Source organism: Elephas maximus, chromosome 18 (genome assembly GCF_024166365.1).
Source record: "Elephas maximus indicus isolate mEleMax1 chromosome 18, mEleMax1 primary haplotype, whole genome shotgun sequence".
NCBI lineage: Eukaryota > Metazoa > Chordata > Mammalia > Proboscidea > Elephantidae > Elephas > Elephas maximus.
This window is the reverse complement of record NC_064836.1, coordinates 4,971,391-4,987,985: the sequence shown is the minus strand read 5'-3', so window position 1 is coordinate 4,987,985 and position 16,595 is coordinate 4,971,391. Positions and strand designations below refer to the sequence as shown.

Here is a 16,595-nt window from a genome sequence, read left to right as displayed (position 1 = left end):
GGTAGAGAGGGAGGAAGGTGTCTCTGAGGTGTCTTCTTAGAGTGACTCTCTCGGTAAGTGCATATTGCTACAGCAATGGATTTTTGTGTAAGAGCTATAATCACTGATTAGGTTAGGTAGAAGTTACTATTGTTTTTTACTAAAGATTAACATACTTATAGAAAATTTTTGGAGACTTTGGCAGATAGAAAAAGACATGGGCATCCTAAAGAACATCAAACACGCAGTTGGCCATGTCACATGAGGGTTTGCAATAGGGTCTATTGTAAGCACAATTCCCAGTACCCTCAACCTCTTTTCTGAACATTTCCTTCAACTTCTTGCTCTAATAAAAACCTGGCTGTTACCAGAGAATATTGCTTCCCTTACAGCTCTTTTAAATGGTGGTGGCCCACATCTCTCACACAAAAATAGGATCCTGGTATGAAAAAAGTACTTTTCAGGTCCTCTGTGTTGCAAGGACAGCAATCATGGTGTGATATTGTGAATTATTGATATTTTAATTATGAATTTCCTGGTGAAGAATTTATAATGCTCTTTTGTTTTGTTTTAGAAAACATTTTTTTTCTAATATATATTGGCCAAGATACTTGAATTGTAGATTCAATATCTGCTGATTATTGATTTGAGAGCATTTTCCTAAGTTGTTTGAGTTCAAGTCATTAGAAGAATCCTAACCTGATAAAGTAGCCAAGGCCCTGGTGCCATTATTAACTCTGTCATAAGGGTCTCACAGACATGTTCATTTCTGCATTTGGTCTTCCAAATCAAGGCGATTAAAATTTCCTACCATATATTTTATTTGTAAAAGGCACGCTGGCGGTTAATTGCTCAGCTGCTAACCGAAAGGTTGGTGGTTCGAACTCACCAGTGGCTCCTAGAAAGAAAAGACTTGGTGATCTGCTCCCATGAAGATTATAGTCAAGGAAACCCTATGGAACAGTTCTACTCTGTCATATAGAGTCCTATGAGTTGGAATCGACTTCACAGTGCTCAAAAATACCAAATAGTAAGTAAATAGTAAGTAAATAGTAAGCATTAAATAAATATGGTTTTCAGAATTCATCTATGTATAAGGAGGTGATATGCCTGTCCTAATTTTTGTAGCTCACAGCAAAATCCAAAGTGGCACAAACAGAAAAGTGGTCATATACCTATGGATAGTTTTGTTTGTAGAAGTTAATATGCATAGTATAAAAAACAAACAAATGTAAAAAAGTTAGATGAACCTATTGGAAATATCAATAAAGATTTTATGAAGTAGATAAGCATTGAAGTTTGGTCTTTAAGTGGGTTACAGTTTTGTATGTGTATCTAATATCTATTCAAGTTATTTATTATCTCAACCCTCAAATCTGAAGTTATTAGTTAGGGGGAAAAAGGCATTCATAAGAAAGGTGAGCGTAAAACTTGAGATCAGCAAATGAACAACTTCTACTGAAAATTTTTATTTAAGATATTGACTGTCCCATCTGCCTTACTGCTTCATGACCATATGAAGCCTTAAATGTTACTATATGGCTATTTTTGTGGATTTGGGGAAAGTGATAGGATTTATTTTTTTAAGGAAAAATAAACACTTTGTTTTTAGCAACATTGTGCTTGAAACGGAAAACCTGAGAATCAGAGCGCCATGTGCAGTCACTTTACCAGGTGGCTCTCATCAGGGTGTTTATTGTTAAGAGCCCCGCTTTTTCTGCCTGAGATTTGAAGCCAGGACTTCAGGGGATCCCCTGCTGCATTCCTTCTTCCCTCCATGCAGAGAGCAGATGGGTGAGGCAGTGTAGCATCCAGCTCAGAGGCAACGGTGTAGTGTTCTAGAGACCAGTGACAGCCCTGCTCCTAAGTAAATACTAATGGAGTTGGTGAGTGAAAGTTAGAACTGAAAATTGGACTTGGGTTATGAGACAGTTTCGAAACTGCCTCATATGGACGTTATCTCTACCCTATCTTGATAAAAGGGATGAAATGTTAACATTAAAAACAGTCAACCGTTTCCAATTTAGCTTGTGGTTAGAACAAGATGCTTCCAGGGTAAGCGCACAGGTCTTGAGATCCTTTCTTAATTTTCAAAAGGAACATGTCCATTTCCATTAAACATGCTAATTTATCAAGCCTTTTGGATTCTTATAATTTATATTAAATTCTGCCTGGCACAAATAGCATATGGCAAATGGCCTCTTTACTGATTGTCTCATCGTGTCTTTTTATAGGTTCACTGTGGGGGTTGTCATTGTCTTATATTTTTGTATGACTCTTTCCATTTCAGCTTCCTTTGGGAAGACATCATGTATTTTCATTGTTATATCCCTAGAACCGAGTCCAGCACCCCAAATTGGAAAGCTAAAACATAATAGAAAGAAGTAGCCAACATTGCTTTTAGTAGAGGTCAAGGGTAGTCATACAAAATAAAGATAACAATATAATGATTTTGGAATGGACTGAACAGTGTTTTTCAACTACAGGCCTTCTCCAATTATAGAGTTATTTAATTGACCATTAAAATGATGTGAATGTGTGGATTTAACTAAATGTTTTTGTTGTTATTAGGTGCTGTCCAGTCAGTTCCAATTCACAGCAACCCTATGTACCACAGAAGGAAACACTGCCCTGTCCCGTGTCATCCTTGCAATCGTTGTTATGCTTGAGACCACTGTTGCAGTCACTGTGTCAATCCATTTCATTGAGGATCTTCCTCTTTTCTGCTGACACTGTACTTTACCAACCATGATGTCCTTCTCCAGGCACTGATCCCTCCTAATAACGTGCTCAAAATATGTAAGATGCAGTTCCACCATCCTTGTTTCTAAGGAGCACTCTGGTTATACTTCTTCCAAGACACATTTGTTCCTTCTTTTGGCAGTCCATGGTATATTCAATATTCTTCACCAATACCACAATTCAAAAGTGTCAATTCTTCTTCGGTCTTCCTAATCCATTGTCCAGTTTTCACATGCACATGATGCAACTGAAAATACCACGGCTTGGGTCAGGTGCACCTTAGTCTACAAGGTGACGTCTTTGCTTTTCAACACTTTAAAGAGGTCCTTTGCAGCAGATTTGTCCAATGCAATGCATCTATTGATTTCTTGACTGCTGCTTCCATGGGTGTTGATTGTGGATCCAAGCGAAATGAAATCCTTGACAACTTCAACCTTTTCTCCGTTTATCATGATGTGGCATGTTGGTTCAGTTGTGAGGATTTTTGTTTTCTTTATGTTGAAGTGTAATCCGTACTGAAGGCTGTGGTCTTTGATCTTCATTAGTAAGTGCTTCAAGTCCTCTTCACTTTCAGCAAGGAAGGTTGTGTCATCTGCATAACACAGGTTGTTAATGAGTCTTCCTCCAATCCTGATGCCCCGTTCTTCTTCATATAGTCCAGCTTCTCAGATTATTTGCTCAGCAAACAGATTTACTAGGTATGGTGAAACGATACAACCCTGATGAACATCTTTCTTGACTTTAAGCCATTCAGTATCTCCTTGTTCTGTCCTAACAACTGCCTCTTGATCTATGTACAGGCTCCTCATGAGCATGATTAAGTGTTCTGGAATTCCCATTCTTTGCAATGTTATCCATAATTGCTTATGATCCACACAGTCAAATGCCTTTGCACTGCCAATAAAACATAGGTAAACATCCTTCTGGTATTCTCTGCTTTCAGCCAGGATCCATCTGACATCAGCAATGATATCCCTGGTTCCACGTCCTCTTCTGAATCCAGCCCGAATTTCTGGCAGGTCCCTGTCAATATACTGCTGCAACCACTTTTGAATGATCTTCAGCAAAATTTTGCTCGTATGTGATTTTAAAGATATTATACAATAATTTCCACATTCAGTTGGATCACCTTTCTTGGGAATAGGCATAAATCTCTTCCAGTTGGTTGACCAGGTAGCTGTCTTCCAAATTTCTTGGCATAGATGAGTGAGCACTTCCAGTGCTACATCCGTTTGCTGAAACATCTTAATTGATATTCTGTCAATTTTCACCAATGCCTTCAGTGCAGCTTGGACTTCTTCCTTGAGCACCATCGATTCCTGATCACATGCCACCCCTTGAAATGGTTGAACATTGACTAATTCTTTTTGGTATAATGACTCTGTGTATTCTTCCATCTTCTTTTGTTGCTTCCTGTGTCACATAATATTTTCCCTAACTAAATGCATGCACCTTTAAATCAAGTGTTTTTGCTCCTTTCTCATTTCAATTTGAGCACTGCAGCTATCGGCACAAAAACAGTCAAAAGAGGATGTGAGAACCTTTTGCCCAATAATTTTTTTAAATGACTTTTGGAGATTTAAAGAATAATCATCTTTATTGCATCTAGAAATGTGAGTTTTCAAGTTTAATTCTAATCATTAAAACAGCTAAATAGATCTTTTGATTTTTCTCAGTTTTCTCCTTGAGTGAGAATTTTATTTTTCTGGGCCATGGTAATTTGTTTTACTTACTGGATAAAAGCCAGTCCTCCTTCAGACAGCCTTCACCCTTACCACCAGTATTCCCTGCCTTCTTACACCTTTGCTTTTGTCTTCTATTACTTTCCATGGCTTCGTGCTCTCTATTCCCATCTCCCTAAATATTGATTCCTGAGACTCTCCATTAATTTTCTGCTGTGCTAGATTTCATGATTACATTATGAAAGGGTAGAAAAATTACATTTCATATGCAACCATTTTTAGTACTGGAGGAAATTGCACAAATTTGTTGTTGGGTGCCAGGGAGTCGGTTCCAACTCATAGTGACCTTATGTATAACAAAATGCTGCCCGATCCTGTGCCATTCATAATTTTTGTTATGTTTGAGCCCATTGTTGCAGTCACTGTGTCAGTCAGTCTCATTGAGGGTCTCCTTCTTGTCTGCTGACCATCTTACTTTACCAAACATGATGTCCTTTTCTATAGCGATTGGTCCCTCCTGATAACGTGTCCAAAGTAAGTGAGATGAAGTCTCACCATTCACTTCTAAGTAGCATGGTGGCTATACTTCCTCCAAGACTGATAATTGCACAAATAGTGAATAATAATAAACACATCCTTAGTTATAATGAAAAATAAATAGGGTATAGTTTGTACCTATATTTAAAAGCTCTAATATTTTTTTGAATGTACTATATACAAAAAAAAAAAATTTTTTTTTTTTTATATAGTTATACAGAAGAACTACTCCATAGAGTTTTCTTGGCTGTAATTTTTATGGAAGCAGATTGCCAAGCCTTTCTTCTGTGGTGCTGCTGGGTGGATTCAAGCTGTCAACCTTTAGGTTAGAAGTCAAGCACAAACCATTTGCTCTACCTGGTTGGTACAAATGGTTAAGTACTCGACTACTAGCTGAAAGTTTGGTGGTTTGAACCCACCCAGATGCATCTCAGAAGACATGCTTGGCAATCTACTTCTAAAAGGTCACAGCCTTGAAAACCCTATGAAGTGGTTCTACTCTGCACATGGGGTCGCCTTGAGTTGGAATCAACTCAATGGCAACTGGCAACAACAACATACAATTATATTTTTCATCACAACAGAAATTTTATTTAATGTAATAAATGATAGAACTGCAAATATGCATGTTCTATAAAAAGCCATTCGAAAATATGTAAGATAGATATATAATAAAACTAAAAAAGATATATAATAAGTAAACATAAAACAAAGTTGAATGTCTAGTTACTCAGGGCAAGGGAAGTAATAAATTCTCAATTAATAATTAAAAATAAATATCATCTTATTGTTTAAATTAAATATAGTTTCAGCTTCTTTTTTTATGCAATACGTTGTTTGATTTCTTTCTTTTTTTATTGTGCTTCAGGTGAAAATTTACAGCTCAAGTTAATTTCTCATTCAAAAATTTATGCACATAGTGGTGGTGGTAGAGGTGGACTTGATACATGAGTTACGGCACTGGGTGACACCCAGAGGCCCAGCTAAGGTATGGCAGGAATGGCAGTTAGTGCACTGGAGCTGGGCACATGGCACCACTGAGCAGTTTCTATTAACCTGATATGGCCAGTGGCACATCTATGGAAAATGGTGCCTATGGCAAGCACTGAAATTGTCCCCGTCTAAATATCTGACACCCTTCTTTTAGCTGACTTTACCATAATATCAGCTCTAAAGTATACGTCAAACTCATTAATCTTTTAATTAACACATTGCCGTGCTTGAGGAAGTACTTTGGGCCATATTGGGTTCATAGAAACTGCTCAGTGGCACCATATGCCCAGGGCCAGAGCAACACCCTAGATAGACACCAACACTAGTGACACCTCTGATCTATATCTGTATTTATCCATATAGAGAGATTTTTAAAGCACTTGCCCCTGTGATTGTGGGGGGCTGGCAAATTCAAAATCAACAGGCTCGTGTCCCAAAATCCATATGTTAGGCATGGGAAAAATGAAGAGTGAGGGAGTTGTAATGAAATCTCTATAGTCTGGAGGCAGAACACACCTAGGGAAACTCCCTTTTTACTCTTAAGTCCTTCAACTAATTGGTTGAGTCCCTCCCACATTGTGGAAGAGAATTTGCTCTACTTAAGGCCAACTGATTTAATCACATGTAACTCTTCATAACTCTTCATAACAGCAACTGGACTAGTGATTGACCAAACAACTGGGCACCATAGTCTATTCAATTTGCCATATCAAATTAGTCATCACAGGTAAATACAATAGACTACCCTTCTCATCAGTAGTTTTCTAGATCATGTGTAATGATTAAAACAAATCATAATACCATCTTATCCTTAAGGCAATAATATTTAAAAGTTGGAAACATAGAGGGATCAAAATGTAAGATTTCTACACTTTACTTGATGTATAGACTGTGATAAGTAGACTGTGATAAGTCACATACCCATATTGTAGTACCCAGAGCAACCACTATGAAGACTACACAAAATGAAATATCCAAAAGCGTGATGCATACATCAAAATCAAACTCGTTGCAGTCAAGTCGAGTCTGATTCACAGCGACCCTATTGGACAGAGTAGAACTGCCCCATAGGGTTTCAAAGGAGCAGCTGGTGAATTCGAACTGCCGACCTTCTCATTAGCAGCTGAGCTCTTAACCACTGTACCACCAGGGCTTCTGCATACATCAAGGTGAAATTATAAAGAAAAAAAAAGTCAAGTGGCTCAAAGGAACTCAAGAAAAGAGAAATGAGGAATAAGAAAGGAAGGAAACAAATAATGTAATGACAGACTTAAGTCCTAATGTATCAATAATTAGCTAAAAGTAAATGGTACAAATACGCCAATTAAAGGCAAATATTTGCTGAGTGGATTAAAAAAAGAAATGACCCAACAATATGTTGTTTACAAGAAACTCATTCCAAATTCAATGACCTAGATAGGTTGAAAGTTAAAGGATGGCAAAAGATATGCCACACAAACATCAATCATAAAACGGCAGACATGGCTATCAGATGAAGTAGACTTCAAAGCAAAGAAAATTACTACAGGCAGAGAGAAACATTACATAATGATAAAAAGATCAAGCCATAAGGAAGATATATTGACACTAAATGTGTGTGCGCAAAACAACAGAGGCTCAAAATATACAAAACAAAAATTGTAAAGCTCAAGAAAAGAAAATAAAGGCATACAGATAGGAAAGGAAGAAATAAAACTGTCCCTATTTGCTGATGACAGTGGTATATGTAGAACATACAAAGAAATCTACAAAAAACTGCTAAAACTAATAATGAGTTCAGCAAGGTCTCGGAATACAGCATCAGCACACAAAAATCAATCACATTTCTATATACTTATAATGCACATGTGGAAACCAAAATTAAAAATACCATATCATTTACAATTACTCTAAAGAAAATTAAATACTTAGGTATAAACTTAATAAAAATGTATAGGATCTGTATGAAATTGCAAAAGCTGATGACTAAAATCAAAGAAGGCCTAAATAAATGGAGTGACATACTCTTTTCATGGATTGGAACAGGTGTCAATTCTTCCCGAATTGATTTACAGATTTAATGAAATGCCTATCAAAATCAAAGCTAGGTTTTTGTAGACATAGACAAACTTATTCTACAATTTACATGAAAACACATAGGCCCTAGAATAGCAAAGAGAATCTTGAAAAGAAGAATAAAATGGGAGGAATAGCTGTACCTAATATTGTTGTTGTTGGGTGCCATCAAATCAATATTAACCCATATCAACACCATGTGACAGAGTAGAACTGCCCCTGTGGTTTTCTTGGCTGTAATCTTTATGGGAGCAGATCACCAGGTCTTTCTCCCTCGTAGCTGCTGGGTGGATTTGAATCGCTGATCTTTTGGTTAGCAGTCGAACATTTAACCGTTTGGGCCACAGGCTCCTTTACCCAATACTAAAAACCAGAAACTCATTAATGTTGAGTTGATTCCTACTCATAGTGATACTATAGAGGAGAGTAGACCTGACCCATAGGGTTTCCAAGGAGCGGCTGGTTGATTCAAACTGCCGACTTTGTGATTAGCAACTGAGCTCTTAACTACTGCACCACCAGGGCTCCAAAACTAAACAAGCAGCTACTGGGAATATACACCCGAGAAATGAAAACTTATGTTTACACAAAAACCTGTTCACAAATGTTCATAATAAGAGGTTTATTTGTAATAGCCAAAAAATGGAAACAGTCCAGATGGCTTTCACCTGGTGAATGGTAAAACTGTAGTATATTCATACCATAGAATATTGCTCAACAATAAAAATGAATGAAATATCAAAATACACAACTTGGTTGTATATCCAGGGAATTATGCTGAGTGAAAAAAGCCAATCTCTAAGGTTACATCCCCCAAGTGTCTGTCAGTTTGTCATACTGTGGGGGCTAGCATGTTGCTGTGATGCTGGAAGCTATCAGTATTCAAATGCCAGCAGGGTCATCCTTCATGGGCCGGTTTCAACTGAGCTTCCAGACTAAGACGGACTAGGAAGAAGGACCTGGCGGACTACTTCTGAAAAAAAATTAGCCAGTGAAAACCTTATGAATGGTAGCTGAACATTGTCTTATATAGTGCCAGAAGATGAGCCCATTAGGTTGGAAGGCACTCAAAATATGACTGGGAAAGAAATGCCTCCTCAAAGTAGAGTCACCCAAAATGACATGGATGGAGTCAAGCTTTCAGGACCTTCATTAGCTGATATGGCACAATTCAAAATGAGAAGAAACAGCTGCAAACATCCATTAATAATTGGAATGTGGAATGTATGAAGTATGAATCTAGGAAAATAGGAAATTTTCAAAAATGAAGTGGAATACATAAATATCGATATCCTAGGCATTAATGAGCTGAAATGGACTGGTATTGGCCATTCTGAATCAGACAATCATATGGTCTACTATGCCTGGAATGACAAACTAAAGAGGAGTGGCATTGCATTTATCGTCAAAAAGAACATTTCCATATCTATCCTGAAGTACAATGCTGACGGTGATAGGATAATATCTATATCCCTACAAGGAAAGATATTATCAAGCAATATCATTCATATCACATGCAAGTAAAATGTTGCTGAAGATCATTCAAAAGCAGTTGCAGCAGTACATCGACAAGGAACTGCCACAAATTCAAGCCGGATTCAGAAGAAGGTGTGGAACCAGGGCTATCACTGCTGATGTCAGATGGATCCTGGCTGAAAGCAGAGAATACCAGAAAGATGTTGGCCTGTGTTTTATTGGCTATGCAAAGGCATTCGATTGTGTGGATCATAACAAGTTATGAATAACATTGCGAAGAATGGGAATACCAGAACACTTAATTGTGCATATGAGGAACCTGTACTTGGATCAGGAGGCAGCTGTTCAAACAGAACAAGGGGATACTTCATGGCTTAAAGTCAGGAAAGGTGTGTGTCAGGGTTGTATCCTTTCACCGTACTTATTCAATTTGTATGCCAAGCAAATTGGAGAAGCTGGACTGTATGAAGAATAACGGGGCATCAGGATTGGAGGAAGACTCATTAACAACCTGTGTTATGCAGATGACACAATCTTGTTTGCTGAAAGAAGAGGACTTGAAACACTTACTGATGAAGATCAAGGACCACAGCCTTCAGTATGGATTACATCTGAACATAAAGAAGACAAAAATCCTCACAACTGGACCAATAAGCAACATCATGATAAACGGAGAAAAGATTGAAATTGTCAAGGATTTCGTTTTACTTGGATCCACAATCAATATCCACGGAAGCAGCAGACAAGAAATCAAAAGACGCTTTGCACTGGGCAGATCTGCTGCAAAAGACCTCTTCGAAGTGTTAAAAAGCAAAGATGTCACCTTGAAGACTAGGGTGCCTCTGACCCAAGCCATGGCATTTTCAATCACCTCATATGCATGTGAAAGCTGGATGATGAATAAGGATGACGGAAGAAGAACTGATGCCTTCAAATTGTGGTGTTGGGGAAGAATATCGACTACACTATTTTTTTATGAACTGCCAAAAGAAGGAACAAATCTGTTGGAAGAAGTACAACCAGAATGCTCCTTAGAAGCAAGGATGGCAAGATATGCCTCACATACTATGGACATGTTATCAGGAGGCATCAGTGCCTGGAGAAGGACATAATGCTTGGTAAAGCAGAGGGTCAGTTGAAAAGAGGAAGACCCTCAATGAGATAGATTGACACAGTGGCTGCAACAATGGGTTCAAGCAAAACAACGATTGTGAGGATGACACGGGACTGGGCAGTGTTTCATTCTGTTGTACTTACGGTCACTATGAGTTGGAGTGGATTAGATGGCACCTAACAACAACACAAGGAAGACCGGTTAATACAACTATTATTCAAATTTACCCACCAAACACTAAAAGAAGAAATTGAAGATTTTTACCAATTTCTGCAGTCTGAAATTGATCAAACACGCAATCAGGATGCATAAATAATTACTCGTGGTTGGAATGTGAAAATTGGAAACAAAGAAGATCAGTGGTTGGAAAATATGGCCTTGGTGATAGAAATGGTACTGGAGATTGCATGACAGAATTTTGCAAGACCTATGACTTCTTCATTGCACCTACCTTTTTTTCAACAACATAGACGATAACTACACAGGTGGTGGACCTCGCCGGATGGAATACACAGGAATCAAACAGACTACATTGAGGAAAGAGACAATGGAAAAGCTCAAGATCATCAGTCAGAACAATGCCAGGGGCTGACTCCACAACAGATCATCAATTGCTCATACGCAAGTTCAAGTTGAAGCTGAAGAAAATTAGAACAAGTCCATGAGAGCCAAAGTATGACCTTGAGTATATTCCACCTGAATTCAGAGACCATCTCAATAATAGATTTGATGCACTGAACACTAATGACCAAAGACCAGACAAGTCATGGAATGATATCAAGGGCATCATACATGAAGAAAGCAAGAAGTCATTAAAAAGACAGGAAAAAAAGAAAAGACTCAAATGAATGTCAGAAGAAACTCTGAAACTTGCTCTTGACCATGCAGTAGCTAAAGCAAACAGAAGAAATGATGAAGTAAAAGAGCTGAACAGAACATTTCAAAGGGTAGCTCTAGAAGACAAAGCAATGCATTATAATGACATGTGCAAAGACCTGGAGTTAGAAAACCAAAAGGGAAGATCATGCTCAGCATTTCTCAAACTAAAGAACCGAAGAAAAATTTCAAGCCTCGAGTTGCAATAGTGAAGGATTCTATGGGCAAAATACTGAATGACGCAGGACGCATCAAAAGAATATGGAAGGAATACACAGAGTCACTGTACCAAAAAGAATTGGTCGATATTCAATCAGATTTCAGGAGGTAGCACATGATCAAGAACCGATGGTACTGAAGGAAGAAGTCCAAGATGCAATGAAGGCCTTGGTGAAAAACAAGGCTCCAAGAATTGATAGAATGCCAATTGAGATGTTTCAACAAACAGGTGCAACTCTGGAAGTACTCACTCATCTACGCCAAGAAATCTGGAAGACAGCTAGCTAACTGACCAAGTGACTGGAAGAAATCCATATTTATGTCCATTCCAAAGAAAAGTGATCTAACCAAATGCAGAAATTATTGAACAATATCAATAATATCACACACAAGTAAAATTTTGCTGAAGACCATTCAAAAGTGGTTGCAGCAATACACTGACAGGCAACTGCCAGAAGTTCAAACTGGATTCAGAAGAGGAGGTGAAACGAGGGTGTCTTAGTCATCTAGTGCTGCTATAATAGAAATACCACAAGTGGATGGCTTTAACAAAGATAAATTTATTTTCTCACTGTCTAGTAGGCTAGAAATCCAAACTCAAGGTGTCTGCTCCAGGGGAAGGCTTTCTCTCTGTTGGCTCTGGAGGAAGGTCTTTCTCATCAATCTTCCCCTGGACTAGGAGCTTCTCTGTGCAGGAACCCCAGGTCCAAAGGACATGCTCTGCTCCTGCCACTGCTTTCTTGGTGGTATGAGATCCCCACTCTCTGCTTGCTTCCCTTTCTGTTTATCTCTTGTAAGATAAAATGTGGTTCAGGCCACACTCCAGGGAAGCTCCCTTTACATTGGATCAAGGATGTGGCCTTAGTAAGGGTGTTACAATCCCACCCTAATCCTCTTTAACATAAAATTACAATCACAAAATGGAGGACAATCACACAATACTGGGAATCATGACCTAACCAAATTGACAGATATTTTAGGGGAACACAATTTTAGGGGAACACAGTATTGGCCACACTCTCCGGATTCTGAGTGGAGGCATCTCAGCCCTTGGCTTCAGCTCCACCTTCCAGGCCCACTGGGATGGCAACTCTGTTCACTCAGCTTTAGGCGCACCAATCTTCTAGTTGATCTGAGTTGTGACTCCACCCTTAGAAACACCAGAGGCCATGGGTCCACCCTCTGAAACCCCCAGAGGTTGAGGCTATACCTTTTGAGACTGAGGCAGCTCAGCTTCCTGTGTTCCTTGTCTCTTCAGCTTCTGCTTCCTGATTTCTTGGCCTCTCTGCACCTCAGGCCTCATACCCACATCTGCCCTACTGGAGTAAGTGTTCCAAAGCACTGTAGCTCCACCGATAAGTGCCTGGAGGTACCCCACTCTGCCAGGAAACCTTCTGGGCAAAGGCACCCAGCGCTCTCGCTTTCTGGGTGGCATGAGGTCCTTAACTCTTCTGCTTGCTTCCCTTTCCTTTTAACTTTTGTAAGATAAAAGGTGGTGCAGGCCATACCCCAGGGAAACTCCCTTTATATTGGATCAGGAATGTGACCTTAGTAAGGGTGTTACAATCTCAACCTAATCCTCTTTAACATAAAATCACAATCACAAAATGGAGGACAGCCACACAATACTAGGAATCATGGCCTAACCAAGTAGACACATATTTTGGGGGGACAGAATTCAATCAATGACAGAGGGATGTCATTGCTGATGTCAGATGGATCCTGGCTGAAAGCAGAGAATACTATAAAGATGTTGACCTGTGTTTTATTGACTATGCAAAGGCATTTAACTTTGTAGATCATAAATGAGTTATGGAAAACATTGTGAAGAATGGGAATTTCAGAACATCTAATTGTGCTCGTGAAGAACCTGTACATAGATCAAGAGGCAGTTGTTTGAATGGAACAAGGGGATAGTTCATGGTTTAAAGTCAGGAAAGGTGTGTGTCAGGGTTTTATCCTTTCATCATCCTTATTCAATCTGTATGCTGAACAAATAATCGAAGAAGCTGGACTATATGAAGAAGAACGGGGCATCAGGATTGGAGGAAGACTCATTAACAACCTGTGTTATGCAGATGACACAACCTTGCTTGCTGAAAGTGAAGAGGACTTGAAGCACTTACTGATGAAGATCAAAGACTACAGCCTTCAGTATGGATTACGCCCCAACATAAAGAAAACAGAAATCCTCACAGCTAGACCAATAAGCAACACCATGATAAATAGAGAAAATACTGAAGTTGTCAATGACTTCATTGTTCTTGAATCTACAATCAATACCCATGAAAGGATCAGTCAAGAAATCAAACAACTAATCACATTGGGCAAATCTGCTGCAAGAGACCTCTTTAAAGTGTTGAAAAGCAAAGGTGTCACCTTGAAGACTAAGGTGCACCTGACCTAGCCATGATGTTTTCAGTCGCTTCATATGCATGTGAAAGATGGGTAATGAATAAGGAAGAACGAAGAAGAGTTGACGCCTTTGAATTATGGCATTGACTAAAATGTTGAATATACCATGAACTGACAAAAGAAAGAACAAATCTGTCTTGGAAGTTATACAGCCAGAATACTCCTTAGAAGCAAAGATGGTGAGAGATTGTCTCACACACTTTGGACATGTTATCAGGAAGGATCAGTGCCTGGAGAAGGACATCATGCTTCATAAAGTAGAGGGTCAGCGAAAAAGAGGAAAACTCTCAATGAGATGGATTGACACAGTGGCTACAACAACGGGCTCAAGCATAATGATCTTGAGAATGGTGCCCAGGACTGGGCAGGGTTTCATTCTGTTGTGCATAGGGTCACTGTGTGTCAGAATCTACTTGATGGCACCTTACGATAACAACAAGGTTATATACTTATGATTCCATTTATGTGACATTCTTGAAATTAAAAAAAAAAAAAAAGAAATGGAGACTAGATTAGTGCTTGCCAGAGGTTAGGGATGGGTAGGGTGTGGAGGAAAAGAGAGGTGAGATTATTGTGGTGATGGAGCTGTTTTGTATGTGGACTCTAAAAATCTCAATACATGCCTTGATTGTGATATTGTACTACAGTTTTGTAATATACTACCATTGAGGAAAATGGGTAAAGTGTACACGGATCTCCCTGTATTTTTTTTTTTCTTATAACTGCACATGAATGTGCAATTATCTCAAAATACAAAGTTCAGTTTAAAAAGAAAAGAAAAACATATTCAGGAATTAAAAAAAAGGCAGGGGGGACATAGTAGATGGAGCACAGAAGAAAAGTCTGGGGATCTACTTCCAAAAATTAGCCAGTGAAAACCCTATGGATCATAACAGTCTGATCCTCAATGGATTATGTGGATAGCACAGGACTGGGCAGTGTTTTGGTCCGTTGCACTTGGGGTTGCCCTGAGTCAGGGCCTACTCAATGACAGCTAACAACAACATCAGATGAAGGATAAACAGAATTAGAGGAGGGAGGTTTATATCCAAAGCTGCCACTTCTAGCTATTGGAGCAAACTGGATAGCTGTTCATGAATCCTGCTTTCTCTTTATTCTAGGTATACAAGAAGACTACATGTCCCAGCTGTTGCTGCAGTTAAATGTGGCACTGTAACTATGACCAGTAGAGGGTGGGTAGAAATGATCTTCACTACTTCCAGGGCTTGGCCCATAAACATCTTCCTGGTAGAGTCCTCCATTTTCTTGCCTCCTTCAACAGCTTGCTGCCAAAGAGCATGACAAACTTGGGAGCCACACTTTGAAGATGAAAAAAAAAAGAGTGAGAAAGAGAGAAAGAGGATCCTGCAACACCGAATCACCATTTAGAAGACAATCACCCATTTTGGAATCCACATGAGTGAAATTCGAACTTTTGTTTCATTAAATCATAGAGGTCTCAGGCAGCTAGGACTTCTTAACTCATCTAGTCATCCTTGACAGATCTTCTGAATCAGGTCCCATACACTTTTCCAGTACATTCCACTTACTTTCTGTTAGAACTGCAGATCCAATGGTCACCCAATGGCCTTTTATCCTGTGAGGCAATATGAGCAACAGCCTCTGACTTTGACAGAATCTCCTATGTATAACCCTAAACCCAGGATTAGGAAAAAAAATGTCTATATAACCCCCTTCCCGTATTCCAAAAAATGTTTAAAGTAGCTGACAAACATTCATAGACTATACCCAGAACAAATAAATTAGAAATAAATAAGAAAAAAGGGCAAAGGTAACACAGAAACAGGAAATTTAAGTATTCCCAGGGGTTAGGTAAATTTATAAGTATATTCCAGAAAGACGTATAAACTTACAGATGCCACATTTACCTATAGGATTTCTAGCAGTCTACGTGATGGGAAATGTGATGAATTACAAGGTTTATTTCATGCTTTTTATTATTTGTCAAGATTTATTTACATGTCATTTAATAAGGTGAAAAGCATGCACGCTTGTAGTTGTTCAGAAAAATACCACTTATATTACCACCAGGGAGACTTTTCTCCTACGTGTTCTTATACAGGGGACGGTATATAAGCAAATAAACAGCATCTTCTACAGCACGCTTACAGCAATCACAGCCATAAAGCAATGATCATTAAACTCCAAAACTGAAACAAAGAAAGGTAATTCTAAGTGTAAATAGCAAACAAAAACCAGTTCCTGTTGGGTTGATTCAGACTCATGGTGACTCCATGTGCGTCAGAGTAGAACTGAGCTCCATAGCGTTTTCAATAGATTGTTTTTCAGAAGTAGGTTACCAGGCCTTTCTTCCAAGGTGCTTCTAGGGGGGTTTGAACCTCCAGCCTTTTGGTTAGCAGCCAAGCATGTTAACCATTTCCACCACCCAGGGACTCCTAGTGTAAATATAGCACCCTACCCCTTTATCTCTTATTCTAAGTTTATTTTTCTCAGAAATTCACAAGCAACAACTGAAATATTTTCCT

General features: G+C 38.9%; 1 protein-coding gene across 1 annotated transcript in view; it reads right to left on the bottom strand.

Annotated features, from left to right (window-relative positions):
• Positions 1-16,595, bottom strand: part of CRB1 (crumbs cell polarity complex component 1) — a 282,876-nt gene that overhangs the window by 137,802 nt on the left and 128,479 nt on the right. The window lies entirely within an intron of this gene.